Below are 16,800 nucleotides of genomic sequence, written 5' to 3'. Positions count from 1 at the left end.
ATGTTGACTCACTCTTTTATTCCACAGTCAGATGACTTCAAGGAAGAAACAGCATGGCAGAGGGGCATGGTGGAGGACCAAGGTGCTCAATCCATGGCAACCAGGAAGCAGAGAGAGAAGGGAAGAGCTATGGACAAGAACACACCCTTTCAGGTCACACCCCCAGTGACCCCAAGCAGACCCCACTTCCAAACCACACATTCAACCACTAATTCATCAGTGGATGAACCTACTGATGAGCACAGTACCCACAAGATTGAATTACCTTTCAACCCAAAAGGGTTGGATGGGGGTCATTTTAGATCTAAATGATAACACTGGGTCATAAATATCTTTGGGCTATTCTTAATCAGATGAGTACTTTTTCTTCCTTTAAATCACTGCCTTGTATGTCTTGTATGTCACTTAACTTACTCCACTTTAGGCTTCCACTTGGGTTATCACTGGTAATAGACTCAAGCTCCTTAATAAAGAATGGATCCCATTCCTTCTTTTTATTTCTCCAGAATTCCTAGTATAATAAATATATTGCCGTGGGCCAAGACTGAATACGGCCTTTCACCTAATCCCTACTCTCTTTCTCCTCCATAGATTAGACAGTCAAACAGTCTGTTTGACTAAGATTGTAGATCCTGGATGGAGTAGCCCCAGGAGACAGTTACATTATGTATCCTTGTTCCTTTGCTGTGCATGTTCTGATCATGAGACAATCATGTTCAGTCTAGGCCACATGGGCCATGTGGCACTAGTTAGGCACCTTCCTACACTATAAATAAAGAGTGCACTGGATGCCAGGTGGCCATTAACTCATCAGGCTATGGTCTCACCTGGTCTCTGCTATCAAGAATAATCTTGGTCTCTTTGTCATGTTTTCTTCATCTCCTACTGCTCTCCCCAGCTTTGGACCCTATGCTATGTGGGTCACAGCAATACACGCTTAATATTTCATAAAATGAATATAATGTAGGGATGAAGTATCTGCACCTGAAAAAGTAAATTGAAGATAAACTATAGAACATAAATAATAGAATTTAACTGGAAATTGTTTTATGATAGTCTTGTGTACACTGGATCATAATCAGAATGCTATACGACATAGGATAATATAATACTTTCCCAAATTATCTACTCCATTGTTTCAAAACTATTATAAGATATATGCTAATTTGTTTCACTTATACTTCTAGTTTCTCTTTGTTTGTTGCAAAGCAAGTTTTGTTCTTTCATTTGTTTTTTTCTTTCTAAAAGTGTCTTTTTTATGACCTGTACTCTGAGTAACATTTTGGCCATTCTTTTAACATCATGATGAATAGCATAGTAATTATTGTTATTTTCTAATTATTTTGTTATGAAACTTTATTTTTTCATAGATGTGAGAAGATTGCTTAGTATATTTTCCTTAATATCTAGTTATTACATTAAAATAAAAAATGAAACCATAAAAGTAATAACAGCAGGTTGTTGATCCACCCTATAGAGTCTGAGTTTTTCAATGGGAAGAAACAATCGTAAGACAATTTGTCCATGAATCACACCTCTAAGGACCTTTCAAGCAAATTTTTAAAGAAGAAAAAAGTTGAACAAAAAAGGAACTATATATCTATGGTAAAAATTTGAGTTTCAAAGAGATGAAAACTCCTTATCACATTGTGATAGAAAAAGCATAGGTTTGTATGATCAAGATTTGGAATTCAATATCAGATCTCAGCCCTACCACTCAGCTCTACTGGTCTACCACTGGTGCCCTTGGAAAGCACTTAAGTAACTATTCTGAACTTTAATACCTTTCTTTGTAAAAGAGGTATAATTATAGCTAGTTCCAAAAAATTTAAAGCTAGATATTTTAATTTTGCAAATGCACAGAAACATAAAGCTTGCCTATGAACATATTATGTTTTACCAAATTATACCCTATGTCTTCATTTATATTTCCATTGACTCTGATGTTTTCCAATTTGTTACATTAAACTATTAGAAGCCCCTTATAAATTTTTGTATAAATAAATATGCTATAAATATATCGACAGGCCCCCTTAGCAAGACCCCTGCCCAACTGAGAAAGAAAACCCCCAACAGATGCACATTGCCTGCAAGAACAGCAATGACCAAAAGCCTGCTACCACCTCACTCATTCACACTTGCAAGGAGACTGCTTCTCTGAAAAACTACAAGGTACCTGTTGCACCTTGCTGTACCTGCCATTGCCCTGCTACCCTCACTGGTCCTGTTCACTAGCCTAAAGCCTACCACCCAAGAGATCCCAAAACTTTTCACCTTCCAAGCTGATACCCCCTACCCTACTTAAACTCCCCTATATAAACTGCCCATGCCCTCCTTCCTTATACCAATGATCTTATCGCCCTTGGCCGACTGGCACCCAGGTCACAATAAACTCCTTGCCTCGTTGCTTCAACTTTGCCTGCCTCAGTGGTCTCACTCATGCTCTGGTTGAAACTTACATATATAAACTGAGTTATAATCATGTCATGGATAAGCTAGTTTCATATTAATTGCTTTTGGGATCTGTCCTGGGGATTTGTGAAGAACTCTTCTAGGTATGTATGTGTGGGTCATGGAAATGTAGCCCTGTTATCTATGTCTAGTCCCTTACTCCTTCTAATCTGAGAATCCTTCCTCTGTTCTACTTCCAGGCTGCCATGAAATAAGCAGCTTTGCTCCACTAAACTCTTCTATCATATCCTCTAGGCTTTGGAGCCAGCTTATCATGGGCTGAATTCTGAAATCTCTGGGAAATTAAACCTCTCCTCCTTTATACTGTGGGTGTTGGGTATTGTGTCTCAACAATGAGTAAGCTGACTAAGACAAACCATTTGAAAAGCTGTGGGAGAATTAAAAAAAAACCTCAAGAAGCTTAATAAATGTGATTTCTGCATACCTATAATATCTTCACATCAAAAGCATGGCTCATAAAAAATATGACTTAGAGTTTTCCAAATGAGAAGAAAGATGCCAAGGATTATACCTGTCAAGAGTTATAACCATTCCAGGCACTTCAACTAGACAACTTTCATTTCTGTGGCCAATTCTATAGATTTTCCTGAGGTTGCATGGTTTGACAGGTAAACATTTTCAGGTAGAATTTGAAGGAAATGATCATGTAAGAATTTTATAAAATTTTAACTTCTTTATGTCAAAGCCCATCATTTTCATAAATCAGATTCACATGTAAGAAACCTACAGACCATTTTGGCTGGTTTTATATATTTTGACTTAATCAGAACTGAATTTTGATCTGTTATTCCTTGAAGTGGAACGTAGTTTATGTTATTAAGGTCCAAGATCATTTTGTACTCTTCCTTCGGACGATGCTCTTGAGAGGGAAAACAAAGCTGACCTTGACCTGTTTGCTTTCAATGGGCACTTATGCAAATACCAATAGCAGTCCCTGTGTCCTAAGCTGAGACATCACATCAAGGTAGTGGACACTTCTGTCCATCAAAAGGTAATCACATTCATGAAGAAAACTCAGTGAGCTGTGTGTAAGGCTTTCAGCCCATACACTTTTTTAAAAACATAAATGTCACAAAAATACAGAGGAAGGCAGAAATAGCCTTCTGTTTCATGATATCAAACCACAAAGCAGCTGACATTTCTTAAGAAGATTATTTGAACATTATTGTTCAAGAAAGCTAACATTGTCCTATTCACAAGTAACCTTTGAAGAGATTAAGAAGATAAAAGGACAAAAAAGGATGTGAAAAGATTAAGTTATTTTTTGAATATGGAAGTATGATATTTTAATGACATATTATATAATTATATAATTATGGTTAATTGTATATTAAAACTTTTGAGAAATCTATCACTGTCATAAGCAAACAGAAAATAATTGCATAATAATTTCTACATGAAATGCCTGTTCAACATTTATAATTATGGATATATATGTTTAAAATTCTGGGGCCAGGGATTTAGCTCAGTGGTTTTGCCACCTGCTGTGCAAGTGCAAGGACCCAATTTTGATCCCCGGTACCAAATAAATAAATAAATAAATAAATAAATAAAAATACATATAATTCTATTAGATACTCAAGTAAAGATGTCAGAAGAATGACAAACAAAATATTTGGACTAGAGATAAATAAAATTAACAATATATAGATAGCATTTAAAATAAACCTGAAATATTAAAAACATTTATTTCCAGGTGAACTTGCACTTCAAGAGTGAATTTTTGAAATATTAATTATCACAGATCACTGATCTGAAAAGCACTGTATTAAGAGAAAGCTCAGAAAGCACTGATGGGCAGCTTGGAGTCATGGGTCGTATAACAGATTTCTTTTCTATGAAATGAGGCTTTCATATACTCTGATATCATTCCTCTTCCATCTTTTTTGTACTTTTTCTATTTATCCCTTATTTAAAATGTTTGTGCCCTTTAGAGTTTGGTCTTTGGATCCCTATTTTCATTAAATACTGTCCAAATATGATTCCATCAAATTCTATGTTATAAATGGCATCTGTAATTTATTAATATCCAAATTCATATCTCTAGCCCTAAGCCATCACTGTAGTTCCAGATTTGACATTTCTTCTGAGATATCTTATATTATCCAACATCTAATGTTAAAAAAGAACACTCAATAAATAAATAATACCACAACTTATATTATTCCCCCAAATCTAAAACTATGAGGCTCTTTTTTTTTCTTCTTTGCATACTAATATTAATGCACAAAGTCTTATCTACTCTATCTTTAAAATATCATCTCAAATCTATTGACTTATCATCTCTCTGCCATACCATAGTCTTAGCTAAGATCATTGTATTAGGGACTGTATAACTCACTTCAACCTCTCCCATTCTTCTTTTATACCCAAACAAAAAAGTTTTTCACTTAACAGTTACAATAGTAGTTTTTTTTATAGGAGAAGAGAGACAGACATCAGTATGAATATGGTTCTAGTTTTCCTGTATGGTTGTTGTTTATCTAAAATAACCTACCACTTCTCTTAGAAACCATAAAGCATGAAAAAGACAAGAAAACAAATACACATAAAATGACAAATTGCTTAATTTCAATTTTCAGAAATGTTAGCAAACAAAGAAGCTGGAACTCCAAGTGATAAGTCACTGCTATTAAATGCTGCTGAAACCCGGGAACATTAGAAACATGTGGGAGGAAGGGAAACTGAGCGGGATGTGCCTGGTGCCAAAAAAGTAAAAGAGTCCAAGAAATCACAACACAAAGATATGTTCAACATGTGAACAAACTTCTGACATGTGAAACTAAACTTGATGTTGCAGCTATAGTAAGCACGGCTGAGTTCTAAGGAGACTAACGTGAGTCAGCAGTTGCCAAGGTGATAGGTGTAATAGCAACGACAAAGACAATGCCACCAAAAACAGGTCCTACAATTGTTTGAAAGATTGCCTTGGGTAGGTTTCTCTTCATGTCAATGGCAGAAATGGAACAGAGGATGAGCATGGAGAGCTGGCAGAAGAAACTACTGTCATTATATTTAAGGTAGATTGTTAACTTTGTTGGCTTTAGACCCATCCAAGAAATTAGTAAAGCAAACTTCTGAGTATGTTGAGGTGGGTAATAGAGGTATGACTTTGAATTGTATGTCTCGTTCCTTACCCCTAACTCTCTGATGCTGTTCCTTTGATCTGCTTCCAAACAACTATGAGGTGACCAGCTTTCATCTGCCAAGCCCCTTCACCAGGAAGTTTTTGCCGTGGAGCCAGCTGATCATGGACAGAATCCTCTGAAATGGTGAATCAAATGAAACCTCTTCTATAAGTTGTGGGTATTGGGTATTGTGTCCTAGCAATTTGAAAACTAATACAGAAATTTGTAGTGAGAGTGAGGTTATTGCTGTGACTGTACCTGACCATGTGGTGTATAAGCCTTTAGAACAGGTTTCCACATGATATTTAGAAAGTTTTGGAGATGTAGGCTAGAGAAGCCCCAACATGTTATAAACAGAGACTCATGAATGATTTTGGTCAGGCTTCAGAAGACAAGAATATTGTTAGAAATGCAGACAGTAAAGGTCAGGCTCAGGGAGATTCAGGTGAGAACAAGGAGTCCATTGGCAATTGCTTTGTGTATTCCACTTTGGAAAAAAAAAGTTTGCATATATTTTGCCCATGCCCTGAGACTTTTTTGTGAGATTGAGATCACAGGTGGTGGGGTATTTGATTTAGTGGAGGAAATTTGAAGGAGCCTAACATTCAGGCTGTTGCATGAGTACTGCTGGCTGCTTTTACACCAATTTATCAGGAGAACTGGGAGTAGAAAGCAAAGAAGAAATATTTTAAAAACTTGAATTTTGGCCTAAAAGAAACCATATATTTAGTTGGGGCCAGAGAAGGTATGGTTGCTGAAAAGATTAGTGACAATATGAAGAAACCAACTACTCTACATAAGGCCAAGAGGAAAAATGTTTTGAGGGCATCTCAGAAATAAGCAAGACCATAGCCATCGCAGGATCAAGGGTGTGAAAGTGTCAACACTTCATTTGAGAAGAGAGATCTTGGCCCCACTACTTAAGAAGGGTTGCCTAGGGAATTGGTTCTCCAGGATTCATTTTTTTCTGTGCTCAGCCATCCAAGCACTCAGAGACCATTGCAGTTATGGTTTCATGGGGTCTGGATACTGCTCTCACTGTCAGAAGTCCTTGGTGTCATTCATATGATAATGGTTTTATCAACACATACAAGAATTGTAAGGTCAGGAAGGCTTCCATTCAGATTTCAAAGGAAGTCCTAGGAAGCCAACCAAGAAAAATTTAAGAAGGCAGTATGTGAAGCTGTTGGAACAAATGCAAAATTTCACTGGGGATTCTAGGGATTTGAAGATACCTAAAACATGGAATGTTTAGCAAGAAAAGTTGTAGGCTATGAGTGGAACCAGACCAAGAAGGAGGCTATGTGGGCTGCAACCAGCAAAGTTGTAGGTATGGGGGCACTGAAATTCTCTAGAATTCACATTTTACCATGTTCCCTGGATACTGGACTTAGAGTTACAAGACTTAATTTTTGCTTTGCTAGAGTACAATCTTGCCTTGATACTATTTTCTTCTATCTTATTATTATTCCCTTCTGAAATAGGAATGTTTAGCCTGTGCCATTGTACCTTAAAATTCTATAACTTTTTTGTTTTCTTTTGTTTTTGTTTTTGCAGGGCTTTACACTATGAATTTGCCTTGGGTCTCAGAAGAGACTTTGACTTAGACTTTAAGCAACACTGGGATTATCAATAATCACTGGGGCTGTCTCAAGACTCTGCAAAAGGGATTATTGTGTTTCAGTTTTATTGGGGATAACTGTATCATTTTAGGTGAAATCACAGCTTTGTGTTTATTTGGTGATTAAGTATGGTAATGAGATGTGTTTTAGTATCAAATTGACAAGGTATAGGATGTGACTCTTAAGGGGGATTATCAAATGTACTAGCTCAGGAATTGTCCAGGGCATTAATAAAGCACATTTCTGAGTAGGCTGGGCGAGTCATACAGGCATAACCTTGGGGTGTGTATCTCTTCCCTTGCCCCTACTTAGTTGACATTGTTCTCCTGCTCTTTCTGCCTGCCATGAAGTGCACCAATTTTGCTCTGCCATGTCCTTCTGTCAGGATTTTTTTTTTGCCATGAAGCCAGCTGATCATGGGCTGAATCTTCTGAAACCATGAGTGAAATCAAACTTCTCTTCCTTTAAGTTGTGGATGTCAGGTATGATATCTTATCAATAGGGAAACTGACAAATAAACTATATACCTTAAACTTAGAGGTTTAAAAAAAGGCTTACTACATAGATAAACTTGGTGGTTCTATAAATGGAGGAAACAAAAATCTTATCCATTCTACTACAAGTAACAAAACAGTACTGTACATGATAAATACAAAGAAATGCTAAGAAGTAGCAAAACATAACAGATGAAAAAAACTCTCAAGAAAAATATCACAATGGAGTACATAACTACAACCAAATATTTATATCATCATTGGCCTATATGATGTGGTTGGCTTATATGAAATAGTATCTTAAAAAGGAAATAAATGAACCCAAGGAAAACATGTTTGGACAATGAGAAGTCATGAGACACAAGCTTGTAGCATTCAAGAATTAGATGGAAAAAAAGATTTTAGAAAGGATGCAAGATTACAGGGTATACAGAGGAGAACAGACATGATAGAAAAATGGAAATGGACTCTACAGAAATGAGAAAAGTTAACAAAACAGAACCTATCTCTATTGTGTCAGCAATAAACTCTTTAATTGTTCTGGTATCTATTTACTGACAAATTCATGATGAAGATTCTGCCATGTCATTTCCACTCTTCAACTCCTTCAGTAGCCTCATAGATTTTAAAATGAATTCCAAATCCTGTCCTCAGGTCTGTTCTGCATTACTGGTTCACACTCCCTATATGTCTCAAATTTGGCTTTTCCCTTATTCAATCCCATTCATCTTTTATAAACTTTTCAGCTCACTCAAAAAGCAAACATAGTTCTTAGGAACTCCCGCAGATGAGTATTAACAGACATTCCTAAAGAGCCTTCCCTCTATGTCTGCCATGATATCTAAGGTAGTCATTAGTGTTGCTACCTTCCATCATTCTGCCTATTCCCTTAAGGTGAAGACAGCCCTTATCAAACCACAATATTCTCAGTACTTACATTGTTAACTTAGATATTATTTCCCCCTTCAATGAAATGTAAACATCCTAAGAAGAGAGGCCCCTAAAATTCAACATTAAGGACAGTGTGTGCTTGATAAAGTCTGATGACAAGAGAAAGGTACAATAAATTATTGTTAGGGTTTCTTCCGAGGCTTATGCCCTTATACTTACATCCAGTATTTTACTTTGTCAGACGTACTCCAGTAAACATGTAACAAACTTTAAATCTTTGAATATTTTGATTTATCAAGGTTGTAATTACATCATCAATACAAAATTTTAAAAAGTAATGCAAGGGTGGTGGTGAGTAATACTATTAGATAATAATCAGCGTTACCACTGACCCAGATGGAACCATTGTATAAATTAGAAAAATAGTGCCTCTTCCTCCAAATAGGCTCTGAGCAGCTTCACTCAGTCCTTGCACAGGACACACTCTACTCCAGGGTCCCATGCTGGATCTTAATTGTCATCTTGTAAAACACAAATCTGTGTATTGCCGACAAAGCTAGACTGCGAGTTAGTCTACCTCTTCCAACTGAGATGAGTAAAATTGTTAGTTGTACTTGGAAGGGACACTTAGAATCCCAACATTTTATTTGTGTTTTCCCACTCTATTTAGAGGTTTGTTTTGTTTTGCTTTTTTTTTTTTAAAACTCTGATGAACATCAACATGACCTGGGTAGGATGAGCTTTAGAGACAACTGCTCAGATTTGCTTAAAGCTCTCACAGACGTTAGGCTATCTTATTTTCAACATTTCCATCTGCACCACATTAGACTGTGCCAAATTCTATTTTGGGATGGTTAATTTTAAATTTATGGGTCAACTTGACTGGGTTATGGGATGCTCAGATAAACGTTACGTTAAGTATTATTCAGAGTGTGCCCTAGAGGGTGTTTCTGGATGAAACTATCTTCTGAATTGATACATAGACCAAATAAAACAAACTGTTTTCCCTGAGGGTGGGTGGGCCTCCTCTCATCTGTTGAAAGCTTAAATGGGACATAAAGGCTGAGTAAGGCAAATTTTACTGTCTACCTGTATTTGATTTGTGGTGCTGGTCTTCTCTTACCTTTAGACATGGGCTGAAAGTTACACCATGATCTATCCAAGTTCTCAGGTCTTCGTATTTCATATGGAACTATACTATCAGCAGCCCTAAGAATCTGCTGATGGAAGATCTTAGGACTTCTTGGCTTTTATAATTGTGCAAGCCAATTCTTTATTATACATATTATAATACATAATATTATACATATTATACATAATATTATGCATATTATACATATTATTTGTATTTCCTATGGGTTGAGTTCTACTTATCTGGGGGACTCTAACATACACATTTAACAAAATGTAGTATAACTTTATGTAATTATAAATTAAGTGTTAGTTATTATAAATGTTTTAAATGTCAAGTACTTTTATGGAACAAAAGTGCTTAATTCTTAAAGTCTTCTTACACACCTCCCCCACACACTGTTCTTACAGAATATGTAATTAAAGACAGTCCTTCAGAATCAACTGGGTAAGTTGCTTTATTGTTCTCATGTCCTCACTCATATTTCTCATATTTAGGGTCTAGAATATTGGGTTTGAATGGACCACAATTTTAGACATTTCTTAGAAACATAGACCTTTTCATAATTATACATATATAAAGTTAGTATCTTTGCTGAATTTTTTTACATAAAAAGCCAATATATATTTAGTAGCAAAATATTTTTCTAACATATGTTTTATTCATTTGTTCTTATAATAATCAAATGTTAAGGTTTTTTAATGGTACACGTGTGACCTTTTAAAATTTGATCCTTTAAATAGAGATGAGAGATATAATTAAACTTTATTTAAAGATAAAATTGAAAAATATTACAGTGTATTTTAAATTGTACATGGTAAGAAGCTGCATTTCTTGAGAATTTATGCAAAGCAAATAACTCATACCTGGAAGATCAGTTAAATTTTATTCCATGTAAAAGTATTTTTCTGTTTCATCAGTTACATGTTTTCAGGGAAGAGAAAAGTCCTCTAAATTCTTAGTTACCATTAGCAACTGAGTGCCAAACTCTGCTGCTTAATGCTTTATATGAGTTATCAAGTTGATCCTAAAAAGCTCTGGAATTTATGCAAACTAAATCACTTGTAGCTAAAAAAAAAAAAATCTGTCAAACTCAACTTTGTGTGAGAGCATTTTTCTGTTTGTTTCATCAGTTACATGCTTTCAGGAAATATAAAAGTCTCTAAGATCTTAGTTACTGTTAGCAACCAAATGCAAAACTCTGCTGCTAAATGTTTCATGTGCATTATGGAGTTCATCCTTATAAAAACCCTGAAAGGTAGATATCATCCTTACGTTTTAGATGAGAAGATAAAACTCAGAAAAAATAAATTTCCTCAAGATCACCTTGACACTTAGAATAAAAATCACCAATGACCAAAGTTTGATCTCAGTCTCATCTTTCTCAAAACTCTGGTTTATACTGTCTGATTTCCCCAAAGATTAATGGCAAACCAATCTTTAATTTAGTATCTCTCCCTGGACTACACTTTTTCATTTACTTCAATAGCATCTGATGCAATCTAGAAATCCTTGTTTCTATTAAGAGACAGCTGAAGATTATAAAATGGGTTTTGTCTATATGTATGGTGTATGGAATACAAAGGGTGCCTCAAAAAGACAACTAGTCGATGAGAAAGCTGGAAATAAACATTTTGATTCTTCTATCTCACCAAGTGCTAAATTGATACATCTGTTTTCTAGAGAAAATTTTTCATATTTGAATTTGAGATAAGTGATATGGTTAGATAATGTAATTTTCATTCATTGCCCCCAGTCTTTGATTAAAGAATTAGAGCCTTGCTTTGTAAAGCAGGCACTTTCCAGTGACAAATTAAAATCACCATGAGGTTTATTCCACTTCCTTTTTCAGTGTTTTTTGTGTCCTTGAGCCTCCCTTAAGAACATCATGTAAGTGTTTAATGGTTATAATTTTAATGAACATAAAGTTCATGTTATAATAACCAATCCTAATAAATGTATATACACTAACAGCCGTATATCATAGTTAACTTTAATGAATACACATTAACAAGTCTCCACAAGATGGTAATTTCACAAAGCAATAACATCCTCTAATTTTACAAATTAAAAATACAAGATCAAGGAATGTGAGAAAATTATCAACTCCATCTTCAATATGTAATAATCATTATGTGTCTAAGAAAAAATGGGTTATTGCTCCCTAAATGGTCAATTTTTTCTGAAAATTTGATCTTTCACTCTCAGTGAGCTTGGCTTTAGAAGGGAGGGGTCTGTTCAGCCATCCCTGAAGCTATTTTTCAGGTTAGTTAAGTATCAAAAAACATATAGTAACCTTGCTGAACAAATCATTATCTCCCAGTGCAGAGTGAGAGCCACAATTGTGCAACTCAGTGATGCAAGATCTGGATCTTAGCAATGACTCCACTGGAATCTCAGTTATTACTAAAAAAAAAAAAAAAAATCACCAGACGTACGCTTGGCCACTGGCAATTTGATCTTGTCAAAAGAAACCTTAGCTTCAAATTGTGTTCTAGAGCTATTGATATGGACTTTATATCAGATCCATACATTTATATCATGATCATACACACACACTTCTAGACAGATATGCACATAGTATAAAATATCTTTAACTCCACTTACGTAGGTAGAAGATATCTTTTTGATTTATTCCCTTTTTCTATTATCTAACTTTGACACCAGCCTGGAATATCAGCTACATTCCTGGATGTTCACTGGGGCACAAATGTAAAAAGCAGAACTGATAAGAGAAATGTAGATTTTAATTAAAGAGCAAAAAGTAAAGCATTTCCCATGGTTAACAGTAGAGATGGTTAGAGTCTTCACTTGCCCCCTTTTATTGAACTTATTTCTTTTTATTGTGAGATTTAATTTGAAATGTAAAAAACTTTCTTGTCGAAAAGGGTTTATAGAAATTGCTTATGAAATACATTGTGCATATTGAAAAACAGGATGTGTATCACAATTATTAAAAATTAAGATAAAATACAATGCAAAGTAAAAGTATAAGCATAGAGGAATCTATGTTTTGGTTTTAAGAGAAAAAAGACAAAATTAACATTATTCTGAATTATCCAAAAAGGACCACTGAACTCATTTATTAATCCTTTAGGCATAACAGTCTTGTGGTTAATTAAAAATATTTATGTTCTACAATTCAGTCCACCTTATAAGCATTCTATATTTCTTTAAATGCCTTTAAAGTTAAAATTACTTTCATATAAGAATAGTGTGTGTAGACATTTATAATTTCAAGGCAACCTTGGCCCCTTAAGCAAAATAAAACTCTAATGTTTCATCTCAGATAATATAAACCTTACAAACCCGAATAGTTGAACTTAAAAATCCAGCAGATATTTCAAGACAAAAGAGAACAAAATTTCTGGCTTACTGTGAAAAGCTCCTTGATTTCTCTGTAAACACTGAGGCCTAGGGAGGCCAGGACAATCTTCCCAATATCAACCAGAAACACATTTCTTCCATAAATTCTCATAAAATGAAAGATTTATTATGAACCAAAACTTGATGATATTTACTGAGTGGACCAGATATGATCAATGCATATGTTACAGTGATTTCAAGTTTGCAAAGGAATTGAATCACTCATCACATAAATATCCTCACAGGATTTCCTATTTTCCATCGGTAAGAATTGTACTTCTCACATGCTATTTTGAGTGCACACACATCATTTACATCCCATTTTCTACCATTCCTTCCTATTCCAACTTCTCTGAATTGCCATTTAATACCTCTGTGCTTCTGTCTGTAAAATTCTCTCATAGAAAACCATTTTCACCTGCTAAGTCCTATTCGTACCTTAAAACCTAACTCACATTAAGCATCTTCTATAAATCTCTCTTTAAAACACTGACAGAGTTATCATTGTCCCTTGAATTTTCTCATTGTATTTTATACATACATTTTTCTATATCTCTCAGCAAACTATCTGGAAACTACCTGGTTAATATTAACTTTCCCTACTAAATTACATACTCCACAATGACAGAGTCATTTCTTCTCATATGTATCTCTTATGGCTATTACAGGACATGCACATGCTAACAATCAAAATTACTTTTTAAATAGTGTTTCTTGCTAATTTCTCTGTTCCATAATATATTTAATATAATCATTAATCACCAATAAAAGAAGAAAGTTAATATTGGAAATAGAAATTACTGTTTAAATTGAAACCAGTAATGTTTAAAGTAACATTTTGTTGATTTTACTCATGCAGAAAATTGTCTTAGTTATTCAATATAAAAGAGAAAGGGATGTTCTTGTGAGCCAATGAGAGACAATTTATTTCTAGGATACAACATGAATTTTCAAGGGGACAAACTATATTCAAACTATAGAAAGGAGAGAATTCTGTGGTTTCCACATCCTAAAGATCTTGTATTAATCAGCAGAAATATCTTAACTTGCTTATGATTCCACCTGATAAGTTAAGAACATTGGACTCTGTGCTTGCCAACATTTAAAAAATTCTGTTTGTCATTAATGGAGTAGGTATACTGACCAGAAAACTTAATAATTCATTCAGTTAGTAGTCTTAATTCTCACTATAAAAATCAGTAACTTTCTATCCTGGTTTATATGGCATTTTGTCATTGAAAAATCTATTAAGGTGGATTTCAATCAGATCAATTCTAGATACATTAGCAAGAATGGAATTTCTCAAACTGGAAAGCAAAGGGTGAGACTCTAAATTAGCTATTGGTTTGGATCCCACCTGGGGAGGCCCTAAATAAGTGATAAGCTAGTCCTTCTCAGAAATCACTCTCATTTTCTATAACTGCAACAAGAAGCAGTAAATTCAGGGGAATTTTAGAGCCTGATATCTATATTAGATCCTATAGCTTATGCCCTAATGGAATATTCAAAACAACCTACATTTGCTACACTTACTGAACAGTCCTAGAATTTACAAAACAAGCAAACTTGATAAGTCAAATGTTGTTTCTAATGATTAGAAAATGAAGAACTAGTTGAATGCTTTAGATGGAGAAAGAGTACTTGCTATTTTGAATTTGCACAGCTATTTCATATCTTGAAGTTGATAATCCCTTCTTTTTTGAAGTCTAATAAAATCGTACCTCTAGTTTCAAGGAGCAGAGGATCAGAGAAGCAAAATAAATTATAAGGAACATACAAATGAGCAAATAGGCTTAAATTGGTTAAGGAAATAGATGAACTAGTGAATCAAATTGCTTGGTATTTTCAATATGGATTGAGTAATGACTAAGAAGATTTTCAGTTGAATTTTATGTATGAAAGATAAACACAAAGAGAAAAGAGGTATTTAGCATAGAACAAAAGCATATAAATAGAAAGCCTGGTGATGAAAATGAGAAAATGAAACTTTAGAAAAATTTACTTGATGTTGACTCTGATCACAAAGACTGCCTATTAGATTACTTAAATTACTCACAATAAAAGGAAACAATTTAGATCCTAAGAAATATTTCAATCAAATGGGAAATCTCAGTGAGATAAAAGATAATTCTTAAACTTTCATTGTCATAACTGTTTTTATAGCAGTTTTTGTTATAACTTCTTGCTGTAGCATATGTTTAACTTAGAAACCATACATTTATTTGTATGAGAACTCTTAAAGTCCTTTTCTGGAAGTAGGTCCATAATAGACATATTAGATAGTAGATAAAGAGGTGGGTTAGTAGGCAGACATTAATGGATAGAAGCAGATAAAGAAAAAGTTGAATAAATAGATAAAATGAGTTTATAAACCTCAAAAATTTAATTGATCTTTAAAGGTTTTCATAGTTGGAGTATCGCCACTACACTATTACCTTGGGTTTGGAGGTGAATGGCATATACAATTATAAAGAAAAATACAGGACGTTTCAGATATAAGTCTATTTTGCCCAATATAGTGTTTTAAAACTTGGCTACAAACTACAGTCTCATAGCCTATGAAGATTGTTATGTAAAGACACAAATTCCTACTGTGTAAAAGCAATATACTGCATCAAAATCTTCAGATAAAGGGACTGAAAGTAGGAGGTTGTAAAAACATTACTGAAATTCTTATGGTTTCAGCACTTACCTTAGTTGCCCCTGTAATTCCAGGGATAATACTTTTAATATGTAAACTGTCTCTAAGAGTACAATTTTTGACTTTGGCAAAATCGGGACATTAAGTGCCATACTTTATTTTCCAGAGTACATACTCAGTTCAATTGCCCCAAAATGAGTTAAAAGCCCCAGTATTCTATGTTTAGGCTTTTGATAAGTGCTGGAAGGTGAAAACAGAGTAAGGAGAAATAATAATACCAAATAACAATAACAAATGATGAACCTTCCTTTTTAAAGAGTTTCCATTTGGTTTGCCAAGCAGGAAGAACAAAGACAAATTCTGAGCTTATGTGCAACAGTATATGATCAAATATTCGGGTACTGAGGAAGTGTGAAGAGGAATGTAAAACAGAGGTTAGTGGCCGGGGATTTAGCTCAGTTGGTCTGCTGCCTGTCTGGAAAACGCAAGGTCTGGAGTTTGATCCTGGGTACCAAAAAGGGATTAGTGTGGGCTTGAGCTGTATTACAGTTTAAAAACTAAATGAACTGAATGGACTCCTGCAGCTCTCATTGAATTCAGTGAGGAGGGTATTTTGCAACACAAACCTTTCAAAGGTGGTATGTCAATACTCAGATATTTATTTTGGGGGTAAACAATGAAGAAGAAAGGCAAGAGTGTGAAATATCCTCAGGCCATCAAGGAGACCATCCAGAAGAGCAGTATTTCACCTCTCCCTCTCTTTCTTCATCCTTCATTGTATTGTTCCAATGTTCTCTGCACCCAGAATGTACAGAAGATCAGGCCACAGAAAGAAGTGTTTTGGTTTTTTCTTCTTTTGGTTGTGGTACTGGGAAATGAACTCAGGAACTTCCCACTGAGCTTCATCTCCAGCCCTTTTTGTATTTTTATTTTGAGACAAGACTCCGTAGGTTACTGAGTTGGTCAACCTGGTCTTGAACTTGAGATCCTCCTGCCTTGGCCTCGTAGTGTGCTGGGTTTAAAAGTGTGTGGTACCACCCGACTTGAAATGTTC

The 16,800-nt window shown here is 34.8% G+C and overlaps 1 protein-coding gene across 15 annotated transcripts in view; it reads right to left on the bottom strand.

The window, feature by feature from the left end:
• Window positions 1-16,800, bottom strand: part of Lingo2 (leucine rich repeat and Ig domain containing 2) — a 1,224,968-nt gene that overhangs the window by 172,076 nt on the left and 1,036,092 nt on the right. The window contains exon 8 of one of the 15 annotated variants that reach the window (XM_087183797.1): window positions 13-127. The exons of the other annotated variants lie outside the window; for them this stretch is intronic. The gene's annotated coding sequence lies outside the window, so the exon portion shown is untranslated. The remainder of the gene's footprint in view (window positions 1-12; window positions 128-16,800) is intronic. 15 annotated transcript variants of the gene reach the window in all.

The sequence above is a fragment of the Heterocephalus glaber genome, unplaced genomic scaffold (assembly GCF_053883595.1).
Source record: "Heterocephalus glaber isolate CG9 unplaced genomic scaffold, H.glaber_assembly_v1.0 deba00001481, whole genome shotgun sequence".
Lineage (NCBI taxonomy): Eukaryota > Metazoa > Chordata > Mammalia > Rodentia > Bathyergidae > Heterocephalus > Heterocephalus glaber.
Note: the sequence above shows the minus strand (reverse complement) of the source record. Positions and strands in the feature narration are given on the sequence as shown.